Source organism: Myodes glareolus, chromosome 6 (assembly GCF_982192425.1).
Source record: "Myodes glareolus chromosome 6, mMyoGla1.1, whole genome shotgun sequence".
NCBI lineage: Eukaryota > Metazoa > Chordata > Mammalia > Rodentia > Cricetidae > Myodes > Myodes glareolus.
In genome coordinates, this window is record NC_142031.1 from 64,964,428 (window position 1) to 64,988,589 (window position 24,162).

Sequence of the window (24,162 nt, forward strand, 5' to 3'; positions counted from 1 at the left end):
CTTCCATGTCTCACTCCAGTATGAGTACGCTACCATTAAGGCCCTCTCCATCACAGAAACTTCTCTTACATTTGCTAGAACTCTGTCATGGACAAAGACTAGATCACACAGAACGTGGAGATTTCCCAGCTGTCACGCAGTAAAGCCATGGAGATGCTCAAACACATATGTGGACCTTTTGTGACTTCTGACTGGAGGTGTTACGTGTTCACTTATACTGACCTGGAAATAGTCCTGTGGACTCAGCTAACTACACAGGACATGGAAGCCTAGGAGGCAAACAGAATACTCAGTGAGTTCCACACGCTCTTCTGATCCCAGCAGCAATAGCCTTAGATGCTCCTTCAGTGTCGGTGAGTGCCTTTTATAGGGACTGTGGAGAAGTGAATATCACCCGTGTGCAGTTGAATCTGGGTGAATCCAGTTCTAAACACAATGACATTGGAGCTCACTCGTGTCCATCGGTTGGGAAAATCCGGAAGAACTTCTGAAGTCTGATTTCTGGGCTTATCCTACCTCTTTCTTTGTTGCAATTACCCCCACATTTCTATCAACAGCTGGCAGATGTTACCTGTGATGTGCAATGTTTGAATATTATGTGGTATTTTATCCCTCACATTTTTGTTGTGGAAATATTTTTTTAAAGTCTTGCTTTACTGCTGTCTAGAAATTTAATAATGGAACACATAAAAAATTAAAAAGTTCAATTTAGCCAGGCAGTGGTGGTGTATACTTTCAGTCCTAGCACTCACGAGGTAAAGCTGGGTAGATCTCTGTGAGTTCTAGGCCAGCCTGATCTACAGAGCAAGTTCCAGGACAACCATGAACAGATAAAGCTACACAGAGAAACCCTATCTCGAAACCAATATAATGTGTGTGTGTGTGTGTGTTCAAGTACACACACACATATATGTTCAAATTTTAATTTATTTGCTTTAAATGACACTGCTTTGGTTTTTGTTTGTTTGTTTGTTTGTTTTACTGTTTGGTTTTTTAAAGTAAAACCTCACCATCATTGGACTAGAGTTTAAATACCCATGTTTTTCAGAAGGCAAATCAGTACATCCAAACAGAAGCTCATGTGGCTAAATGCTAACAGTTACAAAAAGACGTTGTATTTTTGTTACTTTCCCCTTGTAAAAGTAAGAGACAATAACATACAGATTATGAATTGAATGGAAGCGTCTCAAAAATTTATTCCCAAGTAATTCCTCTGACTGGGGAAGCAGCTAGCTCGGGCTTCATCTTTTACCTGGCTTCTACACTTGAGCCAACATCTTCACTGAATCAGAAATGGAAGGAAGGTTTTCACGGAAGCAGTGTGTGAATTCTGCCTCCAAAATGCCGATTTCTGTAGCAGACATTAGGCCAGGCTCTAATGGGTGGGGAAATTGGGTGAACACCTTCCTCAAACTTGGTCATAAAAGCTATACAAGCTCTGAATCAGAAAGGCAGCCAGCTGAAGAACTGCTAGCAAATAAACGAATAGATGGATAGGGATAAGAGGGTTGCAAGAAAAAGTTATGTTCTGTCATCGCCGTGGAAGAAGAGGCTGGTAAGGTTTCCGAGTGTTTACTGGTAGCGCATTGCAAGTAGCAGGTTCCCTTGCTGTTAGTCCTCCTGAATTCTTCATTTCAGGTGTGTATCAGACATTTTGTTGACTTCTGGGAAATTCAACTTTATTTTACTGTGAATGTTTTCTATCACATGAAACGTACTAAAAATGATAGGTGTTTTTAAAATTACCCCAAGACAAATTTTCACCCACATATTGTACAACTACCTCTGATTAACAATTCACCCCTGTGGAAGTATACATCCTGTTGTTTGGCTACACTGAATCCAACTATGATCTCCCTCTCCTTAGTTAATCTAGAGTTCATGCCGTAGCTTTACAGTAATTCACATTTGGTATTCGGCCAGGCCCATCTGGCCCAGAGTCAGCCTGCACTCGAATGCTCGGATGCTTGGCACACAGTTTACTTCTTCCTTCTCTCCGGTAAAGGCTTGGTTTATGCTGGTGGTGGGGCAACAAAATTGAGGCTGGCTTCCCCTTTCACCCTGCCTGCCCTCCTTCCCCCACCCACCTGGAACAAAGAGGAGGAATAATCCCTTCCTGATTTTCCACGGCCTACCTTGGGAGAGGAAGTAGGAGTTAATTATCATTGTCCATTTGTCCTAGTCAGCTTTAAATGTCAACTTGACACAGCCTGGAGTCATCCGAGAAGGGAGCCTCAATCAAGGGATTGACCATATCAGATTAGTCTGTGGTTATATTTGTTATAGACTGTCTGGATTGTTGACTACTATAGGAAGGCCTAGCCCACTGTGGGTAGCGCCATTCCCTATGCAGGCAGTGCTGAGCCATAGAAAAAAAGCTAGCTAAACATAAGCTTGTGGGAGAGCCAGCAACCATTCCTCTGTGATTTCTCACTTCAGGGTCCTGGGTTGGGTTCCTGACTTGATTTTCCTTGATGAGGGACTGTGACCTGGAGGTGTAAAATGGAAAAATCCTAACACCCTCGAGGCTGCTTTTAATCCAAGTGTTTTAGCACAGCAGAAGAAAGAAAACTCTAACATCATCCTTCTGGGCTCTGGCTTCTTCTGTCACCAATGCCTAGGTATGGGCTGGACAGAGTGCAAGTTGGTACCATTGTAATTCTCACAAGGACAGTGGCACAGGTCCATGGGTTCCAGTTCTATGCTGAAGAGAAAGAAAGTGGGTAAAGGTATTGGTGGCAGACTGGGCAATGAAGTAAAGAATAGTTTTACCAGGTCCTGGTGGCATCTGGCCAAGGCAGCTAGAACTCTGGCTTTATTATCGCAACTGTCTTTAGAACATAAGTCTATGGCATCTACTGATTGCTTCTGTGAGCCCTGATAATCACTGATAAATTTCACCTAAGATAAAAAACCATACCTAAGAGTCAGAAGGTAGAGTCACCTTTCTCCAGGGAACTCCATCTAAAGAGAAACATGTTCTGCCCTGATAAGCATTGGCTCCTGGTTTTTCAGTTACCTCCACCGCTGATGCAATATGCCAAATCAGACCAAATTAATAAATCCCGATTTAATAAACAGCCCTCTCAGGTGACTTGTAGGAAGGCAGAAGAGAAAACAGGAGCACACACATGGCAGATGTCTGGATCCAGGTCTCGAAATAGCTTGTAGATTGTCTTGAATAGTTCAGCCGGAGGAGCTGCTGATGGCATTTCTCAGGAGTGGGGTCTCAAATGGAGAAGTAGGGCTGGGCGGAGCTTCCCGATATGCCCAATGGGAAAAGTTAGTGATCAGATCCTACAGTCTGCTTCATCACACAGGCCCTTGCCCTGGCTCTGCAGCTGCCATCTTGAAATGTGTGACAGTTTAAACCTTGAGTTTACATTACATACTTGCTATGGACCAAATTGTGCATGATTTCCCTCCTTGAATGCCAATTTATATGTAGAAATCCCATCTCCCAGGGCCAAGAATTTAATTTTGTTTGTAAATTTGATTATCATAAATATAATTAGCTAAGTTAAAATGAGGCACTGAGGAGTGGAAAGGAACCCTTATCCATTTTGTTTGGCGTTCTTATGAAAGAGAAAAATTTGGACACAGGGATGGATACACTGAGAAGATAATGTGGGGAGACAGGGAAAATTCTACCTACAAGGCTACGAATATCTGAGACCACCTCCTAAACAGTTTCTCACAGGTAGAACCCAAGTCCTACTGACATCCCGATCTCCCACTGCCAAGCTCTAGAACTGTGAGACAGTGAATGATTGTTGTCCAAGCTACTTGAGCAACCACCTTAGAAAGCTCACAGCAAATGAAAGTGAAGGAGACAATAGCTCACGACATCCTGGGGGCTGGGTAGCCTAGCTCATGTGTTCTCAGGACTTCTCCTCCCTAGAATGAACCCTTGGTTGTTTCTACTCAGTGACTTCTACCATCCTCCCTATGGGAGGCTTTATGGATGCTCAGAAGACATGCATCTCAGGTATGAGTCACAGTGCCCATCTGGATACCTGGAAGAATGCTCACTTGCTGGGCAAGCACTCCCATGCCAAAGAAGAAGGGGGGGGAGGAGGAAAGGAGAGAGACAGAGAATGTGATTATTTAGAAACAGAAAAGGCTTAAAGAAAAATCATGACAATCAAAAGAATGTCCTTTTGTACCTCTCATTTTCAGTTTGTACAAGGCTCCACAAGTCCCATAGCCAGCTATGTGGAAGAGAATGATGAAGTCTAATACCCTTCAGGAGGCAAAAACAAAGCCTTGTTAACAATAAAGCCCTTGGTTCCAGCTATTCTCAAAGACTGGGTACATTGTGAGTCACACTGTTATCCTCTGAATGTGTCCTTCATTTATTTCAAAAGCATTGAGTTAGTTGTTCCATAATCTACAACCAAAACAATTCTAGCTAATAATAGCATAGCTGCCTTCATATGAATTTGGATTTTCCAAGTTCAAAATAGCACATTGTGTTTTCCAAACCAAAACTTATCTCTGGACACAAATTTTGAAATTACGTGAACTCTCTAAATTTTTGAAAATTCCCCTGGCTCATATGGTTTCTGAGCTATCTGGCTGAATGGATATAAAGTGCGTGCCACGCTGAGACTTGATAAGAGCAGGGTGTTGTGCTGAACACCTGTAGCCCCAGCTCTTACTGCAGCTAAGAAAGATTGTGAGCTTCAAATAAGGCTGGACTCTATTTCAGAAAAGCACAAAATTTGGAAAGCGTATCTGCTAGGACCATTTTTTTTCTATTAATATACAATCCACGATCTAAGGGCGCCTGCTCAGTCATGCTCTGGAATTTGCATCCACAACCTCTCTCAGTTACTGAACGTTTTCTATTATAACCCTAAACCTTCTCGTGACAGCGGTGTCACGTAGGCGTTGGGCAAGCATCATTCCTTCGAGAAGTGATAATACTTCAGCCCAGAACTGAACCGCAATAGCATTCGATGAAAAGAGTCACATCCCTGCCACTTTGTGCCCAAACTTTAATTATTCAGGCAGCAGAGTCAGAGAAGCTACAGGGTTATCAGAGAGGCAAAATCATCTCTACTACAGTGGGGTTCTGACATTGACATGAAATAATTGTTGAAGTCCAAAGATAATGGAAGACTTGGAGCTGACATAGCTGTCCAGAAATTTTCGTGTAATATGTATGTCCTTAACGCCAAAGCTGAAAATTACAACCTTCAAGAATACATTCTATTTATACACTTGAATAACCTTAGTTATCAAGGGGTAAATTATAGAAAATTAGTCTTGAACTATGTAAGACTTGAATTAGGCGAGGAATGTAAGTTCATACTCAATGTAGCTACTCACAACTGCCTCCTCTTTGGCTTGGGAGCCAAACACAAGGCCATGCCAAGAATATGTGTCTCTAGCTTCTTGGATTGCCATCAAAGCCTGTCAAAGGCCAGTTCCCTATCACCAAGCCCTCAATAGGAAAACTGAGAAGACATCTTCCCAGGGACGAAGTGATAGCCAATCCCCATATCTCCACCTCACAGCAGAGCAGTCCTTGAGGAGGGACAGGACCACAGTAGACAGGACTCCTCCCCCTCAGCAGCCTCATTCTTTTCCGAGGATGTCCCAAACCAAGGCCAGGACAAGCCACCTGGCAAAGGCCTCCGGTTTGCCTGCCTTGACATGTGAAAGCAGCCATCGCCTCATATGAACGGCCTCTTGAAAGAAACACATTTTCCCCCACCACGGGCAGATGCCACGCAGATTTGGTATATCATTTGTAAATGATCTCAAAGTTTGTTTGTCTACTCCAAGGAGATTATTGGACTTTCCAACTGCCTTGTAATCTAATTGCTTCCATGCCGCCTAGGAAATTGTGGCAGGAGGAGTGATCATCGGTGATATTTAATTAGATAGTGGAAGACAGCATCCCTGCTGGGTACTGTGTTGGGGTTGTCACCCTTCTGCCTTTGTTCTTTCCCTATGACTCTATTCGACAAGTCTGCCAAGCCTGCTGGGGGCCAAGAGGACTCAACCTATGGAAGAAACTGAAAAGACAATAGGCACAGCCCTTAACAAGCTGATATTCTATAGCTTGACTCTAGGAGGGAGGTTGCTAGCTTAGACCTGAAATAATCACACAGAAACTGTATTCATTAAATCACTGCTTGACCCATTAGCTCTAGCTTCTTATTGATTAACTCTTACATATTAATTTAACCCATCTCCATTAATCTGTATGTCACCACATGACAGTGTCTTACTGGCAAACTTTCAGCATGTCTGACTCTGGTGGCAGCTCCATGGCATCTCTCTGACTCCGCCCTTCTTTTCCCAGCATTCAGTTTAGTTTTCCCTGCCTAGCTCTGTTCCCCTATAGCTCTGCTATAGGCCCAAAGCTGTTCCTTTATTAACTAATGATATTCACAGCACATCGAGGGGAATCTCACATCACTTGACTCTGAGAATTTTTTAGAATTTTTCCTTAAAATGACTTCTTATGACATCACATACAAATCACCATATCAAATAGCAAGCTGTACTGTTGGCATCAAGGGGCAAAGCTCTGGCAATCTCCTCCATGGTCCTTCAAGCCCAAAAGGATGTTTCCATGAGAATGATGCAAATTTCATAGAGCGCATAAATTCTAAAAAACTGCCTATAATATGAAGAGCTGTGGCAAAGTTAGAAATAATGACTCAATGGCTCCCAAAAAGATGGGGCAAGGAACAATTAACCAAAAAATAAATGCCTGGGAAATTCAAAGTGTAAGCATAGGACTATAGTGCTAAGTTTTTCCAAGTGATAACATTGAGGAAGCCTAATGATGGAGAAGCAACAGGAAAAGCAAGTATGCTCACAAACACACAAAGCTGGTTCTCACCTCAGGGGCATGCTCTAGCTGCTGTATCTGTCTGGACCACTTTCCCCATGTATCTCTGTGTGTACACATCTCTGATTCCTCCTGGCTGTTAGATCACAGAGCGGTATTTGGTATTCATTATCAGATGTTATGACATCTCCCAAAGGTGCTTTCTCTAGCCCAGCCCTAGGGACCCTCACAGATATCAGGTGCCTTTATTTTTATAGCCTTTATCATGCCCAATGATTTCTTTTATCTCAGCACTTCTTCCTAGTAGGATCTGAGCACCACTGGAGCCCTAAATCCCCACAGGTGCCTGCAAGGATGCCTGAGCCGTGAAGGACAACACACAAGCATTCATGGAGTACATGTATGAGTGGGTAATAAGATACTTGCTATTCCTTTGCAGAACTCTTGGTCCCCAAGTCCTAGGAACTGTGATAGAATCGCAGTATCCACAATCCTGGCCATAGTGATATATCCAAGGTCTAGGCATGGGAATCAAGCAGAACCAATAAGAATCCCCTAAAGAGTTACCTACATGGATGCCAGCAAAAAGAACTCCAGGAATCTTCAAGGAACAATATAGACAAGAAGAATGAGAGCTGCAAATAGGTAGCTCCCTGCCCACCCCATTCTATACCCTGGTGTGAAACCAGACTGGTGATGGTGAAACTCTGTCAACCAATCACATCTAATTAAGGCATGGTGACCTGCACCCCAGGGACGAAAATAGAGAGGACCCAGGTGCGCATTCTCTCTGCGCAGTGTCCGCCAGACAGATAGGACGTTGGACCTCCCACTCTTGTAGTGTGAGTTTCCCCTTTTTAACCATTAAAATATAACTGTTACTCTTGAGCTGGCCTGGTTATTTATCATACCGACCTAATTCGCAACAGACTGGAAGACAGGTGGGCTAACACCCTGCTCCTGTCCTCTCCCAGGTCTTGGCTCCCTAATGTCTTCTAGAGCAGAGCAAGGTCAGCATATGCAGAGAGGTGCCTAGAAGCTGGTGGTGTTTAAGGTGTCGGCACAACCCGCTATACAGAACAGGGGCTGCACCAAAACATACCAGCCAACTGGAGAGAAGTGGCCAGGTGATACAGCAGCAGGATAGCAGCCAGCCGAGACTGACCTTAAGCACACATGAAATTCGTTCCCACATAAATGGCCATTTTCCCCTTCTGCTGCCTCAATCTGCTCACATGATCCATTCGAACTGCAAGTGAACAAGATCAAAAAAAAAAAAATGGTCTCTGAAGTCTTTCTCCTGAGAGGAAAAGGAGCACGGCCCCATTAGAGAGAAAGTTCCAGACACTTGTCAACAGTCCCCATCTCAGAAGGGAAGAGCCACCCTGTCAAAAAGCAACACTCCAAAATCTACTCACCCTCTGCTCAAAGCGCAGAGCAATGGAAGGGAAATTGGGCAAAGCGACATGAAAACGCAGGTCCCTTTAAAAAACAAAGCCGCAGTGTTAGGGATTAGAAGCAGAACAGCAGCAGCCAGTGACAAGATGCTGAGTGTCAGGTGGCTGAGGGTACGGGAGCAGACAGATGCCTCCAGGCGGGGCTGAATGTGATGTGGGATCTCTGCTTAAAGCCAAGGCCAGGACAGGATTCCACAGCATCCTCTCGCTGAAGACACCCAACTGCACATGATCTCACAGAGGGTATGACCTGAGAATGCTTTAGAAGCAAAGGTCTTGTGACTCAAGGGATAGTTCTTCTGGTGATGAGACACAGTGTACCCTCAACACACCACTCGAGCAAGAACCCAGAGTTTCTAAAATGGAAGAGGTTGCTAGATAAGGAAAGGTGAGTCCAGAAGAGAGGGAAAAAATATCATCCATGAAAATATCATGCATAATGTGAGACTGCAAATCCCTAACACAGAAAGAAGCCCGAATCTCAGAAGCAGGCAACAGTGTGATAGCGCTCAATTCACAACAGATGAAGTTAGTTTTACGGAAATCTAAAAGACTTCAAAGTAATACTGTTTGGAATATTCAGAGATAAATAAAGGAATAACTCTTTTTTAATAATCGGGTAGTGGAAACAAAGGCAGAAATGAAACAAGAAGAAGGGAAGAGGGGTTAAAGAGAATTATCAACCAAAACAAACTTCAGTTTGTCAAAGTAAGGTAAGCATGCTGGATCAAAGAGCTGACCTACCTGTGACCACATCCTTTGTGTCCTTGGTTTGCTGAATGTTGGGTACAGAAGAAAGGGACCACATACAGCCTGGCATGGGTAGACGGTGACAGTTCACTGGTGACCCCGAATCTACTCAGTAATATCGAAGTATGCTGTATTTCTTCCAAGTGAAGATTGCTTTGATATTCTAAGAGTTCCTTTGGATGTCTCATCTTCCAGAATATTCTATTACTGTCTATGTCAATAAGAAATAAGACCAATTGAAGCTAACACTTGGATGGGCAATGTTCCCAGGGTGTGTCAGTGTACAGATCTTGAATGCCTGTCTCCCAAAGGCTCATGTTTTATAGGTATGGTCCCCCAGCCTGCAGTGCTGTTTGGGGGTGATGGGACATTAAATGGGTGGGATTGGTTGGTGGATTTGGGGAATCAGAGGCAGACGTTTGAAGGTCACATTGGAATCCCAGCGCCTTCTGTCTCTCCCCTTGTTCCTTGGCCATGAAGTGAGTAGGTCTCCTCCATCGTATGCACCTGTTAGAACACGGAGGGTCAAGCAGCCATGGATGGAAACCTCCAAAACCATGAGCCAAAGTCACCTTTTGCTTTATTAGCTTGACTTTTCAGGTATTTTTTTCTCATAGTCACAGAATGCTCACTAACACATTGGCATGATACCCAACTATGCCCCACAAAATACCCTCCCTTCTCATAAAGGAGCTATAGATTAACTATCAAGGCAGACCTTATATTTGTCCCCCAAGTTTCGGGAGTGGTCTTGTTTTTATAAGATGTGTCTAACCCCAATACTCTTGATTTTTTTTTTCCTTTCACGCTGTATGTTTTATCACTTGTAGTCACAGAAAGGGATGGAAATTGATTTTGTGTATCCCTAGGAATGATTAAATGTGTGTATAACTGTTTGCTTCTAAGAAGCAGGTATTCTGAGCACTATCAGGACCTTAACTCTAACACGCAAAGGACTTCTCTTACCCTGCTTTGTACTTAAAACATGAATATAGGACAAAAAGTCTCAGTATCTAGTGAGAGACCAGACATACGAAAAGCTGTTCATAGCTCAGCAGCTAAAAGCACTGACTGCAATTCCAGAGGACGTAGGTTCAACTCTCAATACCTACGTGGCAGTTCACAACTGCCTGTAACTCTACCTCCAGGGGGATCCGACAGCCTCACACAGACAGCCATGCAGGCAAAATACCCACGCGCATAAAGTAAAACCAAAAGATGTTCAAAGTGTAGCTTAGTGGCAGAGTGTGTGATTAATAGTTGAGTGGCTCTGGCTTTCATCTCTAGCACCTAAAACACCAAAGATACTTAAACATAATTTCGCTGATTTGGACGACAGCCACTTTGGAATCCTCAGCAGTCTGGGTTGGTGAGCTGCCGAGGCACCTGTGTGACTTGACTACAAGCACTCGGGAGTTCTGCCACATGAAGGTGAAGTTTAGTTCAAGACGCTCTCTTTGCCTACCAGCAATGCCTACAAGCCTGACCCCGTAGGTCAGCCGGCGTTACTCACCCGGCCATTCCCAGAGATCCTCGAGGTCAGCCTTCCGGGTAGACGTATCTTTTCTGTGGAACTGCAAAGTCCTTGAAGAAAGTGTGCCTTTTAGAAATAGTCTTATGGAGGTATTTTTTTAAATTGACAAAAGCAGGAATTCTTATTAAAAAAAAATCATCACTTATTACCACACAGTCTCTGACCAGTGCACAGCACGGACCAGACCACATGAACTTCTTGGACTTTCTTTTCTTCTTTTGTTCTGGGAAGTATGTATTACCTTTCTGCGGGACAACAGTTGTGATCATACCATAGATAACACCGCACACTCACCTTTATACTTAAAGCCCCATCGTGGGTGTGTTCACCAGCAATGGCCGTTCTCCATCAGCCTGGATACACTCATCACCCTCATCCTTTCACCAAAAGTGGAGATTCTGGAAGGTTCAGCTTTCTGCCTAAGTTACTTGCTACTGAATGGCAGGGCAGATCTGATTCCAGCTCATCCAATGCTGAGCCCGCTCTTCTACAAAACCACTGGCTTAGTTCCCAGTCAGAAGCTAAGAATCTGCAGAATGAGTGGAGTGGGTCAAGGTCATCAGAAGTCCCATGATTCTGTAAGGGCACAGGTTAAAGGTCAAAGGACTGCTGGACAGTAAGTTGGGACACTAAGCTCCACAGCAATGCAAGACATAAAGGGATGCGGGGAGTCATGGTCTGTGGGAGGGGTGGAGACATTCCCAAGCCAAGTGTGCATCTACATTGATGAGCAAAGTCCCTCCCATCATACTGAGGAGGAGACAATGGCTCGTGTGTCATGGTGTGGGAGCATCGTCCGCATCCGCATCTCATCCCTTTTCCCAGGAGTCAGAGCAAGCTTTCTAGAGATGCCCCAGTCTTAGCAACAGAAGCCAGTGAAACGGGTTCTCTACAGTGCTGGAGTAGAGGCGTAAAGCTCTGGGGGCTTAGGAGAGGTGGGTGTGCGGATGACAGCTAGAGCTGAGCTTACCAAACCGGGGAAGTAGCTATACCGCTGTCATCAGGGGTACCAGGAAAGACACCTGCGCTCCCAGTCCATCGTCACCTGTAAGGCTGTCTCCTTTCATCTTTCACCCTGATACTCAGCAGGAATAATTACAATAAATAGTATAATCGCTGTTGATAACACTGCGGAGTGCTTTTCCTGTGCTTAAGACCCTCACATGACCAAAAGCTCTTCAAAACAACCAAAGAGGAAAGAGCCATGTTTTGCTTTCTTCACAAAGGAAGAGCTCCCAGCTCAGAAGGAGATTCCCGAGGTCCCGTTCTCGGTCTGTACAGTCAACAAGAGCATTTTGGGCCGCCTTTAACTCACTGTCTGAAGGAGGAAAACTCATGCCCAGCACCACGGCCACGAGTTGTTCTGTTTCCCCTTAAAGAAGAAGACAGGCAAAACTGTGGCCCTGTGGCTCAGTTGTGAGTCCGCAGCTGCGGCACATCAGAACTTAGACACTTGTGTCACGTCACGGACGGACTTCAGTACCAGGAAACTGACGGGCCACCGAAGACCTGGACACCCTAGCCCACTCTCTCGAGACTTAGCATTCAAGAACCCTAAAAATTTTTAGTTGATTATTTTCATGGTATCAATCAACATAGCTATTAAAATTAGGCTTCTGGAGGCACAGGTACTCTGTATTCACAGCCAAGCCGTCAGCCCTGAAATTAAATACGTGCAAGCAACCCAAGCAGACGGAATACCTTGCATTTATAGATTTATAAACACACACACACACACACACACACACACACACATAATACATGTGCGTATATTGAGAACAATGAACAAAGAAAAAGAGGTTATGATTTTGAGTTTCAAGAGGGAGCAGGGGAGGAGAAAATGTGTAAGAGGTTGGAAGGAAGGCAGGAAGGTGGAAAATGATGTAATTATATTTTAATTTTAAAAATTGAACCATCTAACACTCGATTATCAAATGAGGAGCAAGAGCCAGCCCTCTCTCTCCACAAGACCACCAGGAGTTGTTTCTGATACAGAACACTCCCATAAGGATGAGACCGTGAGACACAACCTCTGCCTCCCTCGGCTTCACCAGGCTTTATCATCCATCATGGGGGAAGTGAATATTATGGTTGGCAAAAGACTCCCTGACACTCTGTTTTCACAAAGCAATACCAAACAACAACAACAATAATCAAAGCCCTAATTAATTCCACACTCTGTCTTCTTGAGGAGGAGGAGTAAGAGTTCCGAGAACAAGAGGACTGGGAGCAGGGATGTCTCCGAACTAACTGTGGCCTGTAGAAGCCAGAGTTTCAGAGACATGAAACATCCCTCAGTCCCAAGATTCAATACAGAGAACCAAAAATGCTTTAATCTCCAAAGATCACAGAGTTTAAGTGTCCGTGACAAGACCATCCCTGCCACACTGGTACCCTCAGAGTGGTTGCTGTTAGTGCTGACAGTCCTGAGGGACCTTCCCAAGATTGGGGGGGGGGGGTAACTTAGTAGGTGATGCTTGATTGTTGATGAGAAAAACAAAATCATGATTTAAGGGATTTAATCTCTGACAACATTTCCCCCTACAACTTCATGTACTGTTATTTTAACCCCACTGAGATCGCTTAGCATAGCCAGTGTGTGCATGGGTCTACCGATACCCACTGGAAAGTGGGCCGTCTACCAGAGTCCAAATCCAATGTCCATCAGTTCTCGCCACCACCAGTCACCAACTACCAGCAGCTTCTTTCCCAGGAGTGGAAATCCATGAGCCCCTCCTCCATCAATACTGAAATTTTGGTGGGCTTGATCCTGACATGGCTAAGCCTACATTCACAGCCTCTGTGAATTCATGTGTCCAGTGTCCTTGTCATTATTAGAAAGCCCTTTCCCACAGCAGACCTCTGCTTTCTATGGCTCTTACGATTTTTCCGCCCCTTCTTTGCTTCCCTCTTCTGTGATGATCTCTGAGTCTTGGTGAAGGATATGATGTAGATGTTCCATTTAGGATCGAGAGAATTCAGTAGTCTCATCCTCTCCACACTGACTAGTTGTGAGTCTCTAGATCAAGGTCATGTAGTGCAAAACCAAGCTTCTTTGATGACAGTTCCAAGCTGAACTAATCCATGGATATGAAGATAAGTATTTTTCATTCATGCACTGCTGAAGATAACATGGTATCCGCAAAAACGTATTTTTCCAAGAACACCAAGACTTGAACTATATATGTGTGTGATACATCTCTTTTATTCATAATGGGGGGCAAATACATTCGTATCAAGTGAGGCTTCCTTGGGAGAAGTTTTTGCAAAATAAAAGGTGTAAAATTGAAGATGTGTGACCATCGATCTTAGCATTGTTTGGAGGTAATAAGATGGCTCAATGGTTAAAACCATTAGCTGTTCTTACAGAACACCCAAATTTGTTTCTCTGCAGCCACATGGCAGCTCACAATGATCTATAATTCAAATTCTAACAATCCTTCAGAGACACTGTATGCATATGGTGCCTATACATGCATGCTGGCAAAATACTTAGTTACACATAAAGTCTGTATCATTAAAGACAGTTCAATCTTCACAATTACGTGGTTTGCTTTTTTGTTTGTTTGTTTTCCAGCTGTGTCAAGGAGCTTAGGTCCAAATCCGTATAGATGAATAGCTGGGTTTAACCATGTTGCAAGTTTCTGGCCAAATATGATGTAGATGAGAAGAGGCGGGGGAGGGGAACGGGATATGGTGTTGATTAAGGAACCAGGGCTTAGCCAGGAAAGAATGGAGAGCGCGGGGAAAGCAAGCACACTACAAAAGCATCAGGGTGAGAACGTGAACCTCTAATTCAAGAAGGTAGAATTACTGAGGGTGGGAACTTATCATGGAGGAGCTCAGACCTTCAGCACAAGTTTGCTCAGTCTCCAGCCCAACAGACTGAGCTCCACAGGAGGCCAAGCAGCTGCCCTCTTTGTTTAGAGGTAGAGACTAAGCACTAAGAGAAAAAATCTATGGCAGGGAAGCCTCATTTAGGGGAGCCAAAATACTTCGTTCTCATGCCTTCTGTCTTGCAGGTCAGAGCTGGAAGCTAGGGGGTGGGGGGGGCTCCCACAAGGCATCCCTACAACTGACTCAATAACCACAGGAAGCCATGCAGCTGCTTCCTTCTCTGTCAGCAGTAGCATTCCCATAAACAAGTTTTAAACAGCACTCCTCCTCCTCCTCCCCATCTTCTGGTCAGGCCTTCTCCAGATCCAAGCGCCGTTGACGTCCTGCAAGTGAGTGTTGGACTTGCCCCCGTGTGTGAGGCCTTGACAGTGACACAGCTTGTGTTCCGTTGCAGGCTGTGAAACACATATGCACAATGAGAATGCCCTTGTGGAGCAGAATAAGGCAAAGTTGCCAAGGATTCTTATGGCGTTTGAGGGTGGCCTCCTGTACTCAAGACCCTTACCCTTCCTTCCAGCTTTTACTTCCCTTTAGTCTGACTTGTAGGATCCCTGGGGATACCTTCAGGATCACATAAATGCCTTTCAGTTAAAATTAATGAGGGGAAAGCCAACAGAAGGGAAAACGGCTTGGCTTTTTCAACGTAAGATTCAGAAGGTTAATTCATTTCTTTATAGCCCAACTATGTATATGATGAAAAGGCACACTCGAACAGTGTCAAAGTCAAAGGATGCTCCTTAGATGTCTCTGTGTGCCTTCAGTCACCCAAGAAACTTTCCCAGTGGTAAGTATTGGTGATATCTGAAAGACAAAAAGAATCTGCCTTATTTCACATGAGATGAAAATTAAATATGGAAGCCAAGGGACTTGTCCAGGGTATCACAGTGAGCGAGGAAAGTTTCTGAGATGTGAATCTCAGCCGTTGACAACCCACCCCTCCCCCCCCAAAAAAAACCTCATTCCTTTCCCAGCATCGTCACATGCCACATTCCACAGCATAGGGACCAGGAGAAGGGAAGAGAAATTGCGGTTTCTTTGAAACACGGAACACATAATTTGAGGATGCTCTCCAGTAGACTCAGCCCGAATCCACATCAAGAGTCTTTGAATGCTTCCAGTCAATGGGTTGTTCTCGGGCCCTTTCTGATTTGTCCTGCTGTAGCCGGGGCAGAGCTGCAGCAAGGCTTGCTTTAAATGAATGCCAGACCAGGCTGAAACTCAAAGAAACGCATGAAGAATATCAGTTTCACTTTCTGTCTTATGTTTGAAACGAGGCTCCCCCCCACCTCCCCACCCCACACACACCAACAAATATTTGCTGCTGAAGATGCCCCCCAAGCTCCCAGCCATGATTTTGCAACTCAAGAAACCGTGTGGTCTGATTAATTTTAACCTTCAGAAACCTACCAATTGCAGAGCATCTCTGCTAAGTCATGGGAAAACTAAATGCTCAGTCTGAAATTCGCTATGTCTATGAAGACTTTATGCCCTCCTTTAAAAACTGGTTCAGATGTTAAAACAACATGTTTTCTGAAGATTTAAAAACCATGCACTGCTGTATTTTTATTGAGTATGAAGGACTAAGCTTAAATTATTTCAATATAACTGTTTCTCTACCCCAAACACGTTGCACTGGGCGAAGTCATTGAACTCTCATCCAGTGCCCTCAGGAGTCATGGACTGCAAAGATTTCACCTTATCATATAGAAGTAGTATCTGGGAGGTTCACAGCATTCTGGAATTGGAGGACACTGGAAAGTTCCAGTAGGGCTTTAGGAGAATGTTTGGTGGCCTAGAACATCAGAATCACCAGAGGCCTCTATGGAGAAGGGTTTCTGCCTGTCAGGTTGAGACGTCACTGGGAAGACAGACGCCTTTCTGTTTCCAGGATTCTTCTCTCTGTTTGCTCTCAAAAGCCTAGCAGAAGAGGTATATAGAGGTATATTCTTGCAGAAATATATCATATTTGCAAATGGTATCTATATGGAGGATATGGGTACTCACAGGTGGTGTGTGAGAGCAGGTGTGAGCCCTCCAAAGAGAGACAAGACAGAGTCCAGGAGCCTCTGTGTACAAACTTCGGCTCCAGGACGTTATAGACTCTGCCCTGGACTTGGGGGGAGGGGGATCATATGCAATGGGAGGACCTGCATATAAGAAGTTCCACAGCCTCTGGGATGGTATCTCAGGCAAAGGCCTCTACACAGCCCTCACTATCCTCTTTGATCCTCTTCTCCAAACCTTCACTCCAAATGAAGGTTCTTCATTGTTCCTCATTGATGCGCTGGGGAAACACCATTCATGGGTTTGTGTGGCATTTCCCTGGGAACTCCCAGAAACACATGGGGAACTGAAAGAAGGTCTGGATTATAAAGTAAAGGTGAGAGCCTGTTAAATTTGGGTGGCAATGAGGTTGCATCTTACTCAGTCATTAGAACCTAAACTTAGATCCTAAGGTAACAATTGAGTATTGTCAAAATTACCCTTGAGTGTTCCTTAAATTGCCCATAAAGTACTCTATAACATATAAGGTCATTTATTTTAAAAAAATTAAACAGTGAATATAAAGTTTTATGGTGATATTCATTATGTAATAAGTAATGCACATATGAAATATAATGTTGCTAAATTTCTAATTATACTAAAGGAAGCCGATTGTTGAATGGAGCTTATTTAAAATGCAGTGGGAAGTAGCTACTGTGGTTTTGAAAGAGTGACCTCTATAGTTTAGTGAGCAGTGGCAATTAGGGCTTAGTACGGAAATGAAACCCAGAGCCTTCTTGATGACTGAGGCTTCTGACCTGAAAAATCACAATCTGAAAGTTCTTGCGCTCCAAAGATCTGTGCAAAGCCCCGTGTCCTCCTTCTTCTCTTCGTTCAACCTTTTTGAGCCTCTGAGCTTAGCTGACCAGAGTGACTCTGAGCTGATGGCTGCTGTACCTGGCAAAGGAGACTAGAAATGAAGTGTCCTGGGCTCCTTCACAGAGCCCTCCAACCTGGCCCAGGTGCCAAGGCTTATTCCAGCGTCCATCACTAGGTAGGGCTTCCCTTGCAGCAGTGAATCTATCAGCACGCTCATCCTGATTCCCAAGATCAATACAGTGTTTTAGAAAAAAAAGTTTGAATGATACAAAGGGGCCCTTTTAATCGTATTTGGGGACACAGCATCTCATTTGTTTCCATAGATGAACGCAGTGTATGAAGCAAGTTCTTGTTCGTATTTGCCAGCGGGATTGATGGAAACATTCTACCAGGAGCTCACTTCTGTCAGAAGGACTCATATCACACACAGAAAGCATTCAGCAATCTGATGAACATTCATAGCCAATGTTGTGGCGTCGGACTCAAGAGAAGTGTGGGCTAAGGTTCAGAGACCATACAATGGTTAATTCCTCACTTTTAGAACACAAAATTCATCTGAAATGATAATGTGCAAAAAACTTTTTAGTAGTTATGCTACCTCTATTATACTTACATATTTTTTGTAAGCTGGGTTGTGTTCTATATGGGTCCATCTGGAGCCCAAAACACATTGCTAGTGTCAGTTTCCCCACATTGTAACACTGAGAGCCTCCGACCTTACACTGAAGCATAACTTCCAAGTACTCAGATGGAAAACAAGTCACAAATAGGCTGCCTGGATGATAATACTCTGTGGCCCATCGATACATACTCTGTTCTAGGATCAAATACATAGAGCGATGCTGACTCAAGCCTCTGGCCCCTTTCCTCAGTCTCCATGGGCCCTGAACCTTTGGCTCTTGCGTTCTTTTAATCTTTTCTTTCTCAAGCATCAATACCTGACAGCTCTCAGTCTTTTCTCCAATTCCTCAAAAGAGAACACTCAACCTTTTTCCAGCGTACAACCATCTCTGTGAAGCTAAAATCCCCAGGTCTGAAGTTTGCACTGTCCTCCTGTACTATGGCTAGTTTTAGGCCAACTTGGCACAAGCTAGAGTCATCTGAGAGGAGGGAATCTCAATTAAGAAAATGCCTCCCGTAAGATGAGGCTGTAGGCAAGCCTATATATTGGTGGTATCCCTGTCCTGGCTTCCTTCAATGATAAACAGTGACATGGAAGTGTAAGCCCCTTTGCCCCTTTCCTCCCCAAGATGCTTTGGTCGTGGTGTTCCATCATAACAATAGAAAGACACCTCCCTTTCTGTCTGATACCCTGTCGTCCTATAAAAACCAAAAGTGGAGCAACTTAGACCCACACCTCCAAACAACAAGTGTCAGATCTCCATAAATACTGTAGACTCTCCAGTTTCTTCCAACAGCAGCAAACCTGGAGCCACTGAATAAGCAAGCATCCTCCATCAGAGAAGAAGAAAAATTGCATTCCTGGTGGCAGTCAGCAGGAGGCAGCTGCTCTTCCAGCTTAATGGCTTGCCAGTGAAAAGCAGGGAAAGCAGGGCACACCTCTGAGCCTCTTTCTCATCCAGTCTGGCCATCCCCACGACTCTTTCCCACAGCATCCCCGTCATTTCTGTTACCACAGCAAGAACCCTCCCTGTGCATTTTTCTAAATGTTGGAGGAGGAGCTGTCCAGGGACCTCAAAGCATGTGTTTTTGATTCTCATAAGATTATGGATACCAAAGGAATAAAAATGGAAATCACCACTGCCAAGATATGAAAGAAAGTTTGCATAGTAAAATAATTTAAACCTAACATTTGGACCCAATAAGGCAAACAGAACGCTTTTTCCATATTTTTGGAAAATGTGCATTTTCTTCGCATTAAGTGGTACCAATAAAAAATAATGATTCTCACTCAGTTTATTTCTATATGTTAGATTGGCCTATAGTTTTCCAGGACATGGTTTTGTATCAAACTATATGGCAAACACCTGGGCATAAAAACACTCCACTATTTACTTCCATGTGGGAACAAAGTGGGTCACCGTTTCTCTTCTCTGAATCTGGAACAAAGGTCAGCTAAAGTCAGCCCACAGACTGAGTGCTCTATCTGCTGGGAGCGGATGCTGCACCTACCTGTGGAGTTCCAAGGCAAACCCAGGTTAAGCAAAAGAAAAAAAAATGCCACCCTAGAGTAGAAGCCAGCCCCAGCCGGGATGCTACAGCACCAGGCTAGGTGGACACCAGCTAAAGGAACAAGGGAGGCAGCCTGAGGACACATCTTGGGCAACACAGTGTTTGCCAAGCAAGCACAAAGCCCCAGGTTCAATCCCCATTACCGGATAAAGTGAGTGTGGTGGCACCCATCTGTAATCCCAGGAATCAGGAGGCAGAAGTAGAGAGCTCAGAAGTTCAAGGCCCTCCTTGCCTAAATGGTGAGTTTGAGGTCGGCATGGGCTACAGGAACAGGAGAGTCTGTAGCGATGAATGGATGGATGGATGAATGATAAAGTAGAGAAAGACAACTTATGGCAAAGGGGAGAAACATTTTTATATGCGCATCCACAGAAATAAACATTGAAGGAAGAAATCTGAGTGATGTTAAAGCCACAGCAGATAGATGCAGGTGAGCAAAGGGGGAAAGGGGAAAAGGAAGAGGGAGAGAAAGTGAGCGCGCGGTCATCTCCAGCGCATCTTTAAAAGCTTGTCTTCCAAGATCTCCAGAGTAAACTGGGAGCTTGGGGACCTTGGAAGAGGGTTGAAGGGGAGGAGAGAGGCAGGGAGGGGAGCAGAGAAAAATGTAGAGCTCAATAAAAAATCAATCAAAAAAAAAAAAGCTAGTCTTCACACATGAAAGGGATCCCCTTCTCTGCAGCCCTCTGCAGCGGTTATGTGGCTGCCAAGCACGGAGAAGGAGGGATGCTTAAAGCCCGTGAGACATCCAACCCTACCACCAAGATACCAGCCCCACCGTTGCAGGGGCATGCTGGATTTAAGCTCCCAGCTGCGATCGCGGCCTACTGTATACAAGCTACTTCCACTGAGTCGCAACCTTTCTCGGTGATGGAACGTGACAAATTCCTTCCTTACCCACCTCTCAGGCCTGCTGGAAGGCTCCAGATGAACTGTGATTGCTATAAAAACATTCCGCACGTGGAGCATGTGGAGAAGCAAGAGTAGAAGGTGGTGAATTATTATCCCTTGGCTTAAGTCTCAGCTCTTTGTATCTGAGTCTTCCAGTGACTGGGCACTATCCACCGAGATTTAAATAGCAGCCCTTTGAATGCCTCAGCCACGAACAGCAGGACATTTCCAATATCTTAGGGGATTCCTCTGACTTCAATTTCCTGCTCTTGCCAAATTCCACTTCTGGCTGGCACTTCCATCTTTGGCAGGTGTTGGGCTCTCTTACCCATCCACAGAGCTCTTCCCCACAGTCCGATGGGTACAGAGAATCTCATCAAAAACCTGAAGATGCATTGTGGGCTACCTGTAGCCCAGCAACCAACCTGAAATGGCTTACCAGGACTCTGGGACCTTGGTCCTCTCACCGTCAGAAACTCCTCATGAGTCACATCATTGCACAAAGTCGTGTGTGTGTGTGTGTGTGTGTGTGTGTATCGTGATCCTAAGAGCAGAGATGGCTCAGTGGGAAAAAGAAAACAAACAAAAACCAATCTTGTTGTGCAAGCATAAAAGCATAAGGACATGAGTTCAAATCCCCTGCACCCACATAAATAGGCGGGCAGGTCTGTGAGTGCCTATAGCACATAGATCAAGAAAGTTCCTTAACCCGCCAGCTTAGCTGAAAGCTGAAAAGTAAAGCTTGTCCTTTGGTCAGTAAGTAGCCCTGTCTAAGAGCATCAGTGTAGAAAACAATAAAGATATCTGGTGTCCTCTGGCCTCACCTGTATGCAGCACACACACACACACACACACATACACACGCAGGCAAACACATACATATGCACACTACTGCACTGGCACACACATCACAAACATATCATACTCCAGTCACACTAAAGGCTGGAGAGTGGGGCGTATACTTGTAGACTAGTTCTTAAAAATATGCTTCAGCCAGGGGTAAGAATGACCCTCCATCCAGCACCACTAAGTAGTAATCTTAGGGGACCTCACTTCCACACCCCAAGATGCCATCCAGGTTTTTACTGAACAAAAAACAACACTCTCTCCCTCAGAGAATCGCTACCAGTTGCTTTAATTGAACATCACTTTTATATTGCATCAATATTTTAAGAAACTTGCCAAGGAGCCGCACTTCACCACTGGAGGTCAGGACCTTTCCCTGGATAAGGGATTGGGGGTGGGGGAAGACCAAGGATCCACATAGATCATTCCAGACTCCTGCTGAGAGACCTTATAGCTAGTAAAATGGGAGGGCCTTCCTTTGGGTTGTTATTGAAACAGTCTCGGTTAATAAGAAAAACAAATCCAAAACAGTCAGCCCCGTGATCGATTTTGTTTGGCTTTGGTTTAAGAGCAAATAACAGAGATGGGTCTATCTAAATGACCTTGACCTCTCAAGTGCATTTTTGTTAGTTGCACCTTACATCGCATTTACCGCTCTTTGCATCAGCCTGATATATGTCACCAGCAAACCTTCTATGCTTTGATTTCTCTACCATAAAATGGAAGGATTGGGCTAGGAACTTCTACAGCCCTCCCTTATATAGGCATATTCCATAATGCTACCTGCACATACACAAATATATGCACTACAGATTAGTGTGTTTATTTAGAATAAATGAAACACGCTAGTACCATGTGACCTTCTTTTGGGTGTCTTAACAACTTTGTGAAGAAGGGAGGGGTTATCACCCATTTTTTTTTCCCAGAAGAATAAATTTACATTCTGGGAAGCTGCCAATTCCATCAAAGCCACAGTCCTACACATCGCAGGGCCATTGCTCCAAACATTGTCTTCATCCTCTGAGTTAGGAACTTTTCCGACCACTGTGTATCTCTTCACGCACGAGTGTGCACACACACTTGTACAAACACTGATGGCTGTAAGGCCATACTCACTCTAAAGCCGTGGTTCTCAACCTTCCCAAAGCTGCGACCCCTTTAACGCAGTTCCTCATGCTGTGGTGACCCCCTAACTATAAAATTATTTCATTATTATTTCATAATTACAATTTTGCTATTGTTAGGAATCATAATGCAATTATATGACATGCAGAATATCTAATAGGTGACTCCCCCTAAAATGGGTCATGACCCACAGGTTGAGAACCACTACTCTAAAGACTAGCACTTGCAAGGGTAGATCAAAGCACAATGTTAGAGGCTGGAGAGATGGCTCAGAGGTTAAGAGCATTGCCTGCTCTTCCAAAGGTCCTGAGTTCAATTCCCAGCAACCACATGGTGGCTCACAACCATCTGTAATGAGGGCTGATGTCCTCTTCTGGCCTGCAGGCATACAGGCAGACAGAATAGTGTATACATAATAAATAAAAAAAATTTAAAAAGCAGAATATTAGATGTCTAAGCACATCCTGCCCCTTCCTCTTCCAACCCCAATCAAATGCTCACACAGCTCCCCCACATACACCATGTGTCTAGACTCAGAAAGAGGGTGATGCCAGGCCCTGCCACAGTGCACAGTGGTCTATGCAGCCACTCTCTGAGGGCCAGTGTTTTAGGCTGTCTGCGGTAAGAATGGGTGACTTTAACCACTTAGAACTGGGCTCTGCAGAGCCCCCTGAGAGTCTGCTGCCTGAGAGATTCGGGATCTCAGCATGGAGAGACATGGGAGGGGTTTCTGACCTGCCCTACCTCTAGAGAGGTCAGACCTGTTGCTGGAAGTAACTGATTGCCTGCACAGCCACCCCTGATTCTGCAAGGCATAGTGTCCTTCCACAGCAGGTTCCTGAACTTTCCAGAGATAGCCAGGTCCCTCCTCATAAGGGAAACTTAGTTCTGCTCTATTCACAGCATGGAGTTCTTGTCATGAGGACCACAGCTTTGGGGTTGCCTGGCCAATGAGGCAAGCAGGATGTTCATGTTCTCGCATGGGGTTTGCTCACAGTTTTGAGTTATCTTCACTAATCCCTTCATGCTCAAGGCTTCAAAGACAACCTTAGATGGGAAGGTAAAAGGGAGAACGGAGGTAGTGAGGAAAGGTATTTTCAGAATGCCTCTCACATTCCCCCATATTCTGTTTCATCACCTATAGCCAGGAATCACAAGAAAACCTCCCACTCCTTGTCCCTCCCACCCCACGTTGCTCGGAGACCCAGACTTGGGGACTGAACACATATGGGTCTAGTTCTTCCATCCTCTTGTCCTCCGAGGCCGTAAATTCCGACGGCCACAAATCAGCTTCAGCTCAACCTCACCTCAGACACGCACACGTTCACATTAAAGTCCCGGTGTCTAGACTGAAATATGGCTGCATGTGTTCCCTTCCTCACCACTAGCCGGCCAGAGATGCCACCCTGTCAGAAATGCTTTATAGAGTGAGTGGGGAGGCCAGAACACAGTGGCTGGTTACCACCCCAGCCGAGGCGCCCAGAGGCTTTGATCTCTAACTGGTTAGCATCATGTCACCTTGAACAAGCCTGTTCAACACGGGGCCTGAAATAAAACTTTCCAAGCACCTTGGAGTCCTTGTGTCCCGCCACGCACTGACACAGCCCTGGCCGTGCTGACAGCTTTTGTCCCCGTACAGCTCCTGTGACACTTCATTGTCACCAGCCATTACACAGCATTTAGGTCCTTTGCTTTTCTCGGTGCTGACAGTTGACATGAAGCCCATGTATCCTTTATAGGAAAACGATCCTTAGGTGTAAGTGGGGCTCCTCAAGAAACGGAGCTTTGTACGTAATTCG